This window comes from Lonchura striata, chromosome 2 (assembly GCF_046129695.1).
Source record: "Lonchura striata isolate bLonStr1 chromosome 2, bLonStr1.mat, whole genome shotgun sequence".
Taxonomy (NCBI): Eukaryota; Metazoa; Chordata; class Aves; order Passeriformes; family Estrildidae; genus Lonchura; species Lonchura striata.
In genome coordinates, this window is record NC_134604.1 from 54,497,514 (window position 1) to 54,510,756 (window position 13,243).

Sequence of the window (13,243 nt, forward strand, 5' to 3'; positions counted from 1 at the left end):
ATTTAGTTCTCAGAAGGACATAACAGGTTTATGTTTCATTTTGCTTTTATATTCAAGTGTAACTAGTCATTGACAGAGTTTGTAAATCTTGAGTATCCTGAAATCCTTGTTCGCCAGTTTATATGGTTCTTTTCCTGCAGGAAAAAACAAAAAAACAAACAAAAACCCCAAAAATCCCCCAAAAAAACCAATCCAGACCAACTCCCCATCAAAAAAAAAAAAACCATAAACAATGCACAAAACAGAAATGCTTCAATGATGCATCAGCATATCTCCTGGAATTTCTTAATTTCTCATCATATCCTGAAAAATGGCATTTATACTGGGTTTTAGGTAAATCTGTAGGAAATACTAGTTTTACATGTATGAATGTCCCTATCTATGTTTACATGAAGTTCTGGTATAACACATATTCTTGAAGATGAACTGGATGCTATTAGGTCTTTCCTCTCAAGGCAAAATCTGTACAAGTGGTCTTCATGAGGAAAACTGCTGTGTATGTTAAATTCCGATGGAATAAACTTTCTTGTAGCCAATACTTGTTTACTTTTATATACAGGTGGTCCTTTGTATAAAACCTAAGTGTAAAAAGACTCACAGGATAAGAAAGTAATTTCTCTTAGAGTGTCTCTGTGCTTCCTTTTTTTGTCCCTGCAAGTTTCATCAGTTTTGACTGTTACTCAGAAATTAACCTCTAAGATAAATGAATAATTTTCTTAACATTTCTTATTCTTCCAATCACTTGTGGAATACAAGTAGATATTTATAACAAAATTATGATCTATGGCCTTTTACTTTTCAAGTACACTGGTTTCTTTAGTGCAAATAATAATTCAAAATTGCTTTTAAAAACTTGTCTATTTCGTGTCACTTATTTTTGAGGCAGTTATTGATGTATTTTACCAGTACACAAAAAAGTTTGCAAGAATAATCTTTGCTTTCAAAACAACATTAAGAGTCAATGACAGAATGATAAAAAGATTCTGCTTTGAAATAATCAAACTGTACACCTGATACTAAACTGGCCTGCAGGGAGTAACAGAACAGAGTATGTATGTGCTGGTTTAGGAATTATACTTCCCAGTATAGTTCTCCCACTGAGACTCCCAAACCACACTGAATCCACCCTCCATCCCATAGATGGACAGAGAGGAGATTTGGAGGCACAATAGGCAGAGGTCATGGCTTAAGAGAAAAAAGAGATAAGAAAATAAACAGTAACAGCAACAATATTAACAACAAAAGTGTACAAAAGAGAGGATAAATTCAATAAATTCAATGCTCAATAACCCAACCTTGATGTGATACCCCCTCTCCCTCATCAGCAACAAAATAAAGTGTAGCCAAATAACATCTGGGTCCTGGCCACAGCCCAGCCCCTTCTTTTTGCCCCCTCCTGCTATTGCAAAAAGTCAACCCTGTCCTTGGCTGAAACTGGGACAACACAAAAAATTGGATGAATTACAAATAAATTACATACCCATATTGCTAAATAAACCAGGCTAAAATCACACTGTGTCACTGGATTATTGATTCTTCATATATCTTGTTAAAACATTGTCTGATATAGTTTTGATCTACAGTTGTAGAAGCCACAAAATAACATACTTCAGAGGACAGAATGTATCAAATAATGCCTCCAATAAGTAGTGCAGATAAAAGTGGTCTGGTTTGACTTCCCAATCTTCCAAAACTATTCCCCTATACTTGCACAGGCATCTTACATCCTTTCACTCCTTCCCAGTCCATGTCTTCTGTGCCGTACTATGTGTGGAAAAATGTCTGTAGGCACAATTAAAATGGAAAGTTATAGAAACAGTTATAACTACATGGAAATTACTGGGGAAAATGTGTTTGTTGCTTTCTGGATGGAATGTGGTCAGCATGCCCAGCTTTCCCAACATAGAATACAATCTAAGGGGGATGAGAAGTTCAATTCCAAGAGGAAGCTGGTAGCACTTTTTAGTCGATAAGCATTACAGCAGTTGACAACCAAGAGAGATAAAGGAAGATGGCCTTCTTTTGAATTAGCAGTTGTGGCAAAATCGCTTTTCTTGGACTACCTCTACATAAATGCAAAAAAAATACTATAAAAGTAAGTTAAGAATGGTGAAAATTTAGGAAAGACTCCATGGTATCTCCTTGGAACTGTTGTAGGGGTTAATGTGTCTTCTCTTCCACCTATTGAGTAAAGAACCATACTCTACAGGCCCTGAATGATTATCTTTAGGTAATTTTTGTAGGGATTAGGGCCTGTCTTGTGCACTGCTTTGAATGCAATTTTGCAGTCAGATACTATCACTGGCAATCCTCGAACCTTAACCTGTCATGATATTATTATTAAAGAATGGTGTTCTGTAAACTCTTAGTGCAAATCCTTCAAGGGTGCTAGCAGTCTCCCGTGGTGAGTAAAGGTTTGGAGATCCATGAGGAGATCTCTCTGTTGGCATCTGTCCCTGAATAAATCAGTCAAACTGACCTCTGATCCAGCACACTGTTCATGGAGTCCCCACAATGGGACGCTGACAGACTGATCAGGCACAAGGGTCTCAGCTTTCCTGGAGTGCTGACAGACTAATCCAATACTTGGGATTTGAGGAAATGTCCCCTTTTCATGTGATTCTGTAAAATATCAGTCTGGCAAAGTCCTACACAGAGCGTATACATTTCAGATGTTTAAAACCAGAAAATAATATGTACACATGTACATATATGCCTGTGTGTGTATATAAATGTACCTCCTTGTGTGAATATAGGGCTACTGTATGTAATTCAGAGGAGACACAGAACCAGTGCAATGTCATGTGAGAATACTCAAAAATATTTCTTTTAGGCTCAAAGTTAAAGAAAAAATCCTGTCACTCTTTTATTTTGCAGTATTAGCATAAGTCATTGTGCTCCACCATTATTTGCCTAGGGAATCTCATGGAAGTCAGTGGAGCTGTTTGTATACTAACTACCCATGAGCAGAGACACAAAGAACTCCCTGAGTCATTTCTGATTTTAGAACTGGTAAAAGTCAATGTCAGAAATAGATTCATTTCCACCAATACATTTCCCAGAATTTCTTTCTGATTCATTTCATGATTGAAGAATTCAAAATTATTTTACATTGATGAAAATTCCTTCTTACAAGAGAAGAAAGTCAGCTATCAAACCAAACTGAGAACTGTCTTTATTTTATTCTTTTGTTTTGAAAGAAATTTCATGTTACTGAGTTTACAGAGGTTAAAATTATATCAAAGGCATAAGGTAATGCCAAAAATAGTGAGCATAGGAGAGGAAGTCACTTATTAAAAATGAAATAGCATTCCTGTTTTCTGAAGACTGGAGGGAAACATCCTACTATAAAAATAAAGGAAAAGTCAATAGAGGAATGCCATTGCTCAGAAGTGTCTTGCTTTTTTATTGGTTTCTGTGACCAGACTGACTTCTGACTTTGAAAGGAGACTGGTTGAAAGGAAAAAATGTTTTATTTTAGAAAAGGGATATATATATTTTTAGTATAATTATCTATATTTTCATCCAGATGCTGAACTTAATTTTCTATAGATACTGGTATATAGCACATTTATCATGTCTCTTTATCAAAATCAAGGTGTCTCCATTCTATCTCAGACAGGAAAATAATGTGTGTTAGATAATTACACCTAATTACATATTTTTAACAAGCTGTACATGTACATCTCACGAATGTTTATGTGGAAAAATTAGACCAAATGTGACAAATTAGACCCAAACCATATTGTTATTCTTTTAATGAAGAGTATTCTGGATTATTTTACTCCTTTTTTATGTGTAATAGAAACTATGTATGCCAGACACTATAACAGAGCTGGACTAGTTTTCTGCACAATAAATAAACCAAAGATATGTATTCCACTATAAAAATAACTTTTATTAATAGCACCTAAGTTCAAGCTGTTTGTGTCTGAAGAAGGTCCCTGAATGAAGTAATCTCCAGGCAGATTCTTTTATGATCTAAGAACCCCCACCCCTCACACAAAATTTGGGTCTACAGATGTACTAGGGTCTAGTGTATTCCCGTTCTTCATTGGGTCCCTTCATAGGTGAGCAATTTCTTTCCTTATCTCTGGGCTGCAGGTTACTCTGGTGATTGTACCTTTCTTATCTTCAGTCTTGAACAATCTCTAGTGCCTTCTTTTATTTAACTAGGTAAAAGTTCATCATATCTAGGTGAAAGCTCAGAGCTTGCCAAAAAAGCTTCAGCAAATTGAGCTGCTAAAGCCAGGCAAGTTATGCTAAAAAAATTTTTACATAAATAGTATCCCAAATAACACATAGTATCTCAAAAGGCTTTCTCTTTATTTTATAGAAATATGCAATTTATCAACATAAAGAAATGCAAATAATGCCTCATTTAATTTAGTAGATGATTAACACTTTGACTAACACCTGACTAAAAATCTTTCAACTAATATCAGGGTGTCCAGTCTATTAAAAAAGAACTTTGCAGTATTTCCAAGCCATTCCTTAACTTAGAGAAATTATTTCCCTTACAAAATACAACACAATTTCTGAATGTATAAAACATTCTGAAAGCCCTTGAAATTCTGTATGATTTATATTGTTTTTTTACATTTTTCTGATTAAATTCTTCTACTCAGTAAAAAATATGACATTAAATAAGACATTGCTCAGTGTAAAACAACAATAAAAATATCATAGTTTACAAAAACAGCCATTTGTACTAATTAATCCACTAGGGAAAAAAAACCTCATCTCCTACACATAAATAATATGTAATTTAATGAAACTACAGGACACTGGAGAGAAGGAATTGCTTGTTTCTTTGTTTCCAGTACTTAGATTATTTATTGGGTCTTGATGCTTAATTTTAAAAGAGGTTATCTTATTCCAGAAATGTATTTTCCTTTTATCTGCCAAGACATAAAAAAAATTTCAAAATTTCAACCTGAAGACAATTCCCATTAAACCCAACAGAATCGGAAATGTAATGGCAAGGAAGAAAAATGAAAATTAACACATAAAATGCAATTTATGGTGAAATGAAAATAAAAGAAAGATAGAATATATTGTCAGATATTTTCTTCACATTTTGCTATGTGATCTTGACTTCTCTGAGGTATATCAGAACATAATTTGTTTATTATTATTATTAGTTTAAACATGATCATAAAGAGATAGTATATTTAACAGAAAGGATTATAATGGTGTGAATTTACTAGGTAAGAACAGACAAGATCAGAATCTTTCTGGTTTGAATGTTGCTTTTGATATCTTTATTAGACCTTGAGTAAGAAACCGAATGAATTTAACACTAATACTAGATGCACGTATTGAAGTAAATTTTTGCTGCTGAAGAGGCTCATTATATGACCTGCTCCACTTGCACTGGCTGCTAAGAACTTTCACTGGGTCTTAACTAGGTGCAAGAACTCATCAGACCAAAAATATTGTGATCATATTTACAAGATTCATTAATACATTAAAAAATTGCAAAATATTATATCATCTGGAAACTTTTCAAAACTCAATTTGTATTCCTACTGCTAAGCTGTGTGTCCACAAACATTTCCCTTCCCTTCTGAAAATTCTCTCAGAGGAAAAAAAACACCACTGTCCAAGTAAAATATTTTTTTTTAATATCTCTAAATATGCAACCCTCTAATGTTGCTTGAAGAATGAGTTTCAGGAATGAGAGTATTGTCAGAACTTGTGCTTACAGTCAACCTTTGCAATATTTGCACAATACTGTGCCCAAAGAACAGTATTGAAAATTCTACATAATTTACATTCAAGTTGTAAGACTCAAAATAAATAAATAAATAAAATGTAAAATAATACCATTTTTGTTTTAAAGATATTCTGAAGCAGATAAAAAATGGCAATTTTATAGTCAGCAATCAAAGAGTAAGCACTATTTTTACTAAGTTTTATTTATTCAATAAAGTCTGGAGGATATGTAGAATTTGTAAAGGCTATTTATACAACTGTCAATTTATCATAGCAATGGACCTAACTAATTTATCACAGCTGTGTCAGCATTAATCAAGTTCCAGTTTTTGTAACACAGCCAGGACAGACATACAGGCTGAGTGGATCTTTGTAACAAGTCAGAGTAACTATCCTTTGCAGCCCCATTGATTAATGTTCTCCGATTCAAACTCACAGCACCACTCTACATCTGAAAAGTTCAAAATATAGCAAAATATGTGGGATATTTGGCAGACTTGCATTTAGAAACTAGCAAATATCGAAAGACTCATAGGACTGGCATTTTAGACCATTTGGTGCATCGGAGAATGTGTCGTCTTCATGTGCACTTTCCTAAATTAAATTTTTCATGCTGTGGCCAAGATTAGAAAAAGAAACTGAAGAAGGAAAGAAAAAAAAACATCAACAAACAAACAAACAAACACCCAACTATTAGACTTTGTTTTTTCACACAATATTGCTTATTTATTATAGCTAACATTGCTTGCAGAATCTAATTTAGCAGCTTTCAAGGAAAGAATAGACCATGATACAAATAATCTCCTCTCAAAATAAGAAATTAAGATAATAAACCAATAATCTGTATGAAGTAAATAAAGTCAGGCCATAAAATTGTACCTAGAAATATATGATATTTTAAAAGTCCACAACAAAATCTAACTAGCAGATAGTCTAGAAGTCATGGCATTCCTGCAGGAAATACAGTCTTCATTCTGCCAGAATCCCTTAAATTATGTAGCTGATATCTGGCAGACCCCACTGAACCATTAGGTAGGATAAAATTTTAAAGTAGAATTGTTGCTGCTAACACACATTATTTTCTTGCATGCAATACATTCTTCCTTGAATTTCACTGTCAAAAGAAAAAACTTTTCACAAAGCAGTGACTAAGTGATAGAAACTTCAGACAGGGATAGATGCTCTTCTAAAGAAGAGAAAACTCATACTCAGCATGCTGTAGCAGAAGCTAGCTCTGTGCATCATGGATACAAACTGGTTGAAGGATCTGAGATTGTTTATCCACTTTAGCCTACAGGCATAGCCAGTGGCATGCAGCATAGCTCCATGCACAGAACTGAAAGTAACTCAGTGATATCACGTGCTCTTTAAGACTGGTTGGTAGGTACATTTGAGTCTCCCAGAACACCCCTCAACAGTGATTGCTGATTGTCCTAGTTTTCACCAAGGATGGTGGGAGGTGCAGCATGAAGCCATGTGGATATCTCCAGGTTGTAATCCTGTATCACTCCCATCATTGCTGCAGGAGCATAAATAAGAGATTCTCACTTCCAGGAAGAGGGGTCTTCAAGTGGAAGAAAAAGGGGATGCACTGATCCTCCACCACCATATTTTTTCCTTCCTTCCAGGGGAGTAAATGGTGAACAGAGTCGTGGGCTTTGTCTGTCATTTTTTTTGTTGCCGTTGTTGTCTCAGGCCTGGGGAAAGAGCATGGGTGTAAACAATTTGTTCAACATTGTATTCTTTCCTTGCCTTAGGATTGTGGGAAAAACATGGGTGCAGATGGGTTTGTCTGCAATTTTTGCTTTGTCTTAAGAGCCTCATGGCACCAGCTCACAATGGTTGGTCAGACTCTGTGAGCATTTTGCATGGAATAACTGGTTTTGTATATATTTGTTAATAGTATTGTTGCTGTTACTGTTTGTCTTCTTATCACATTGCTGTTTCAACTACATTTTTTCTTTATCTCAACTTGGGTAGGGGAAGGGGAGTGGCTGCATAGATCTTGATTTCCAGCTTGGTTTAAATCACAACACCGATACTACTCAATCTCTAGATTTTTCCCTAGTGTGATTTTTGTCTTGTTTAGCGGTTAAGTTTCAAGGCAAGTCCAGGATTGAAAACAGATATCAAAGAAAGACTCATCTGAAATGACAGTAGGTTCCTACAATGTATTTGGCTCTTTTCACCTCCATAATCTTCAACCACTCTTCAATACACTGAAAACATAAAGCACTTTTTCACACTCTGGCCTGTTCCAACACCTACATCTATTTCACGTAGCCAGTGACACTGTTCATTGTGGTATGATGTGATATCTAGTAGATAGTCAGAGACAAGTTCTTCGCAACAGCATGGATATTAATTTCAAACACACGTGACCTCTCTCAGGGTGATGAGTGTAGAAGGTTTTATGAAAGAGAAAAGCATAATTTTAAAGCTCAGTTGCTATTCTTTCTGACTCATTCAGCAAAACCATACTTATCATTAATTTGAGACATATATAGATTTGCCAAGCAAACCACTTGCTGGACTACTACCAGATGTAGCATTTTCCCTTTTGTCATTTGGGTAGATTTAAACAAACTCAAAGGCATTCTCTTCCACAAATTTAGCATGGAAGAAAATTGCAAAACAGATTAAATATGAACCATGAGTACTTAAGAGCTGCTCTTTTCTTTCTGCACTAGTCCATTTTACATATTTTTCACTAGCTACTAAATGTGTTGTCACTACTTTTAAAGAGGCTGATGATCCATTTGGAATTCAGAGTGTCTGTTATAAGCATAGAATGATTTATATGGAGAGGTATGAAGGTGACATATTTTGCCCTGAGGCACAAATGCCCAGTGAGATTGCTTAAAAAGGGAGAGCCCATCTCTAAAGTTATCTAAGAGTGAACAGAGACCACTTTCCTTTTCTCAGATAAGATCTTTAATAAGCTTCGACAATTTTTGAGAAGCAAACTATACAAGGCAACCATGACAAATATAAAAATCATGTGAAGGTGACTTTGCAAACTGCATCAATCTTTCCTGCACCAGTAACTGTAAGAAACTTGATTTTGTGTCATTCCCTTTTCAGTGCTCTTTTTGTACCTTTTCCTGAAGACAGAGAAAGGGATAGTAAACAATGCAACTTTGCTAAATAAAGCAAAAGAAAAAGCTCTTCCATATTTACATTTCTTTTGTCATATACTGAATTTAAAATCTAAAAGTGCAAACCACTTAAATTTTATGCTTCACATGACTGTCAATTTGAGTATAGATTTGTCTGAGTTGATCTTCAGGGCAGCCAGGATTCATATTGAATATACTGTTCTGACTAGGTTAATAATCGACTTTGCTATCAATAACAGAAATATATCATCTGCATATAACATGATGTGTTACCATTTACTGCCTCAACCTATCTGTTTTTAGAATTTCTTGCCGTTTCTGTCATGGTTTCCATGACTATATTAAGAAAGATAGCTGAAAGCCAATAAATCATTTACTGTTATTTTACTGAGTGCAAAATATAGAAATAGATCTAAAGAAGTAGAAAATATGACAATTGTGAAAATTATGACTATTATGAAATGCATGAAATTATTACATTTTGAATTAACATTGAGTGTATGTTATGTACAATCTCACCATTTAATTCCCTCCATCCCAGTCCTACTTCTCCAAGAACATGCAATAACTCATTAGAATTAATAACTTCCATTGTAAAATAAAAAACTGTACATGAAACATAGGCATTATGGCTAACACTGCTACTGTAGCCCCCATCAAGCCATAGCATATGCATCCTAGATTCCAATAAAATAACCTGCTACATTTTTTCTTTTCACTGTGAGAATATTATGTTAAATCCTTAGGTAAGTAAGGATAAACTGAAGAAATATCAGAAGGGTAATCAGGAGGAAAAAAAATGCATATTTTTCTCTCCAGGGCTTAGTGCTTGAGAGGATATGTAGTATGTTTTGATGTTTTCAAGCTGATGTGCTTTGTTTATCAGACATGGAAAGTATACCCATGTAGCCTTGTGATAGGAGATAATTTACCTCAAGCTGCTGCTTGTTTTGTCATGGTTTAACCCCAGCCAGCAGCCAATACCTAGACAGCCACTCACTCATTCCCCCATCTGCAGGATCAGGGAGAGAACTGGAAGAGTAAAAGGTAGAAAACTCATGGGTTGAGTGAAAGGCAGTTTAATAGGGAAGCCAAAACCTGCTCACACAAGCAAGCAAAACAAGGAATTCATTCAACACTTCCCATGGGCAGGCAGGTGTTCAGTCATCTCCAGGAGAGCAGGGATCCATCATCGATAATGGTGACTTAGGAAGACAAACACCACAGCTCCAAATGTTCCTCCTTCTACATCCAAATTTGTTTACTGAGCATGATGCCATATGGTCTGGAATATCCCCTTGGTCATTTTGGGTCACCTGTCCTGGCTGCGTCCCCTCTAACCTCCCATGCACTCCCAACCTCCTTGCCATTGTGGGAGTAAAAAAAGCAGGTAAAAACTGCTCAGCAACAGCAGAAACATATCCCCGTGTGTTTAGCACAAATCCAAAACACAGCTCCATAACAGCCACTGTGAAGAAAATTTACTCTTCTCCAGCCAAAACTAGCACACGTATACATACAAAATTAAGGGCTACTAAAAATTTTACATAAATTTTTAAAAATATCTTTAAACATCACCTTCCACTGTCCTTCAGATGCATTTCATATAAGAAATGTTCTTATATTAAGAAATAATGTTTTAAAGATATTGAAATTAAACTATTTAATAAAAACTGTTGAAGTATTGTTCAAAAATTTATACCATAAGGTAATCATTGGACACTGATGCATGCCTTTAACACACAAAATCCTACTTGGAAAGAACTCTTTTGAAAAAAAACACCATTTGCATGCATGCAAAAAGCAGTATAAATATACACATGTGTTATGCACATGTATGTATAGATATGCACATGTATGTTCATATGTATATGTGTACGTATGTATTTGTATGTGTGGCTTTGGTCAAATTTTGATAAATTTAAAAAATTAATTATGCACATCATATATGAAATGATCATTTTTCCTTATTTTGTAAGTGAAAAAAAATGAAAATATGAACAAAAACAATTTTCATCTTTCAATTTTTTCCTACTTTTCTGTCATTCAGTGCTGCTTTTAAACAGTAGAGAAACAATGATAAACTTGAGGGACAGAGAAGAAGAATATGAGAAAATCAAGGTGCACAGGCTGAACATGGGGCAAACCATGTTTCTGTTATGAAGATATACACAAAGGACAGGAACTTATGAAGAGCAGAAGGCTAAAGAAGTAGTCAGGAATGGATGAATAATGATTTTAGACAAAACCTCAGGGCAGCTGGATACAAGACAGTCATTGCAGATGAAATGGGGTATTTTGAAAGATTAGGAAAATGGTGAGTTTGAACTAATCTTTTCACTTAATGGATAGTTGACTGCTGAGTTTGAAGGAGAGTGTTACTTACTTGGTAAAAAATATATTTGAATGATGTAATATGATGCAAGTTAATGAGATCAGTATTGGCTATCTCTGATCCTTGTAAGTAAAGATGAATAAGGGGAAATGTCAGGAAGCTATTGTACTTCCCTGTTCCGCAACTAGAAGTTGGAAGGCATTATTTTAATGCTTTCCAGATTCTCAGTAGGCATTTTAGCTTTTCTTTGATGTACAGATACTTTTATGATTGTGAACAACAACACCTTCTCCTTCACTCCCCTACACCCTCTTTCCAGAAATACAAAGTGCGAAATAGTGTTGTTCTGTGCTGCTCTGGGGTCAGATATCCATCCGTTTCCTATAAATAAGTCTGCTATTTCAAAAGCAGAGGTTTGACTTCTGGCAGATATAGCTTTGCTTCCGTCTTCATTATATGTACATAAACTATACATCTTTAGACAAAAGTAATGTAAATAATCACCCTCCTTGAAAAAAGGGCTATTTCAACTTATTGCATAACTGTCTCAAAGGAAATAGCAAAGTTCCTGATGAAAGTCAGTGACTTAAAATGTTACACGGAAGAAAATAAATCTAAAAACTACTCTTATGTTTTGCTTTGAACACACAAAAAAAATGCTTTTTGAAATAATTTTCTCTTCAAGTGCATTCTTACAGAAGTTATTGAGGGACTAAGTGTATCCTGATTTTTTATACTCTTCAATCTGCTTGGCTTAATATTGATTATATCCCATCTTTGCTTGCAATATTCTTCTTTCATCTAATAAGAAGGGCTTGATATGACACTCAACAACCTGAGGAAGACTATTACCCCTTAATAACTCATCATTAATTCCAAGCAATGTTTTGTCATTGATTTCTCTTTTTCTTATTAAAACCAGAGGTAAGATTAAGACTATTTTTTCTTTTTCCTTTGTCAGAGTACCAATGGTGTGATCTACCTAAGAAATACTACTGTCACCCACTGTTCTTGTTGTGAGTCACACTTAGGTTCTTTAGGCTGAACTCAATTGCTTAAGGCTGTAAAATGCCTTTTAAAATCCTCCCTAATATTACAGAATCACAGAAGACATAGGGGTGAAAGTGACCTCCGTAGATCATCTAGTCCAACCACACCTTGTCAAGTAGAGTGCCTTGAGTGCATTACTCAGGGCTGTGTCCAGCTAGCTTTTGAATGTCTCCAGAGAAGGAGATTCCACAACCTCTCCAGGCAGCCTGTTCCACTTCTCTGACATCCTCACAGTAAAGAGGTTCTTTCTTATGTGGAACTTCCTACGTTCCAGATTCTCCCCATTACCACTTGACTATGGCTCAGCACTCCCAGTAAGAGCCTGGCTCCATCCTTTGGAATCCTTCCTTCAGACACTTACACACATGGAAAAGAACTTTTCTCAGTCTTCTCAAGCCTGAACAGACCCAACTCTCTAATAAGAGAGATGGTCAAATATCCTCATATACCACAGCACATGCCATGGCTGAGACAGCCACAATACGGAGTGTCACCATACAATTTTAGAAGGCTTCAACCCACACAGGATAACATCACATCAGAATGCTTCAGGCATCTGCCCTTGTCCTTTAGCCCAGCCTTTTATACCCCTTATTGTTCATGAATTGCACTTGTGTGCCCTCTGTTCCCTTTCTTGATTGGTCAGTGCACCTGGGCACTCCAGGTCTCATCACCTTCAATGCTGCTCACCTGCCCTGCACAGCTGTGGCCCACTAGGGATGAGGTTCAGCCACAGCCCCACTCCCAATCACCACAAGCTGTGTGCCTAAATTATATTCATAGCCCTTTGCAGGACCTCCTCAAGGACCTCCATGTCTCTCTTGTGCTGAGGAGCCCAGAGCTTTTCACAGTGCTTCAGATGTGGCCTCACCAGAGCTGAGGAGAGGGGCAGGATCTCCTCACTTGACCTGGCAATGCTTTTCCTAGTGCCCCAGAACACACTGACTCATGGACAGCTTGTTTTCCACCAGTACCCCCAGGTCCTTCTCTGCAGAGCTTCTTTCCAGCAGGGCAACCCCCA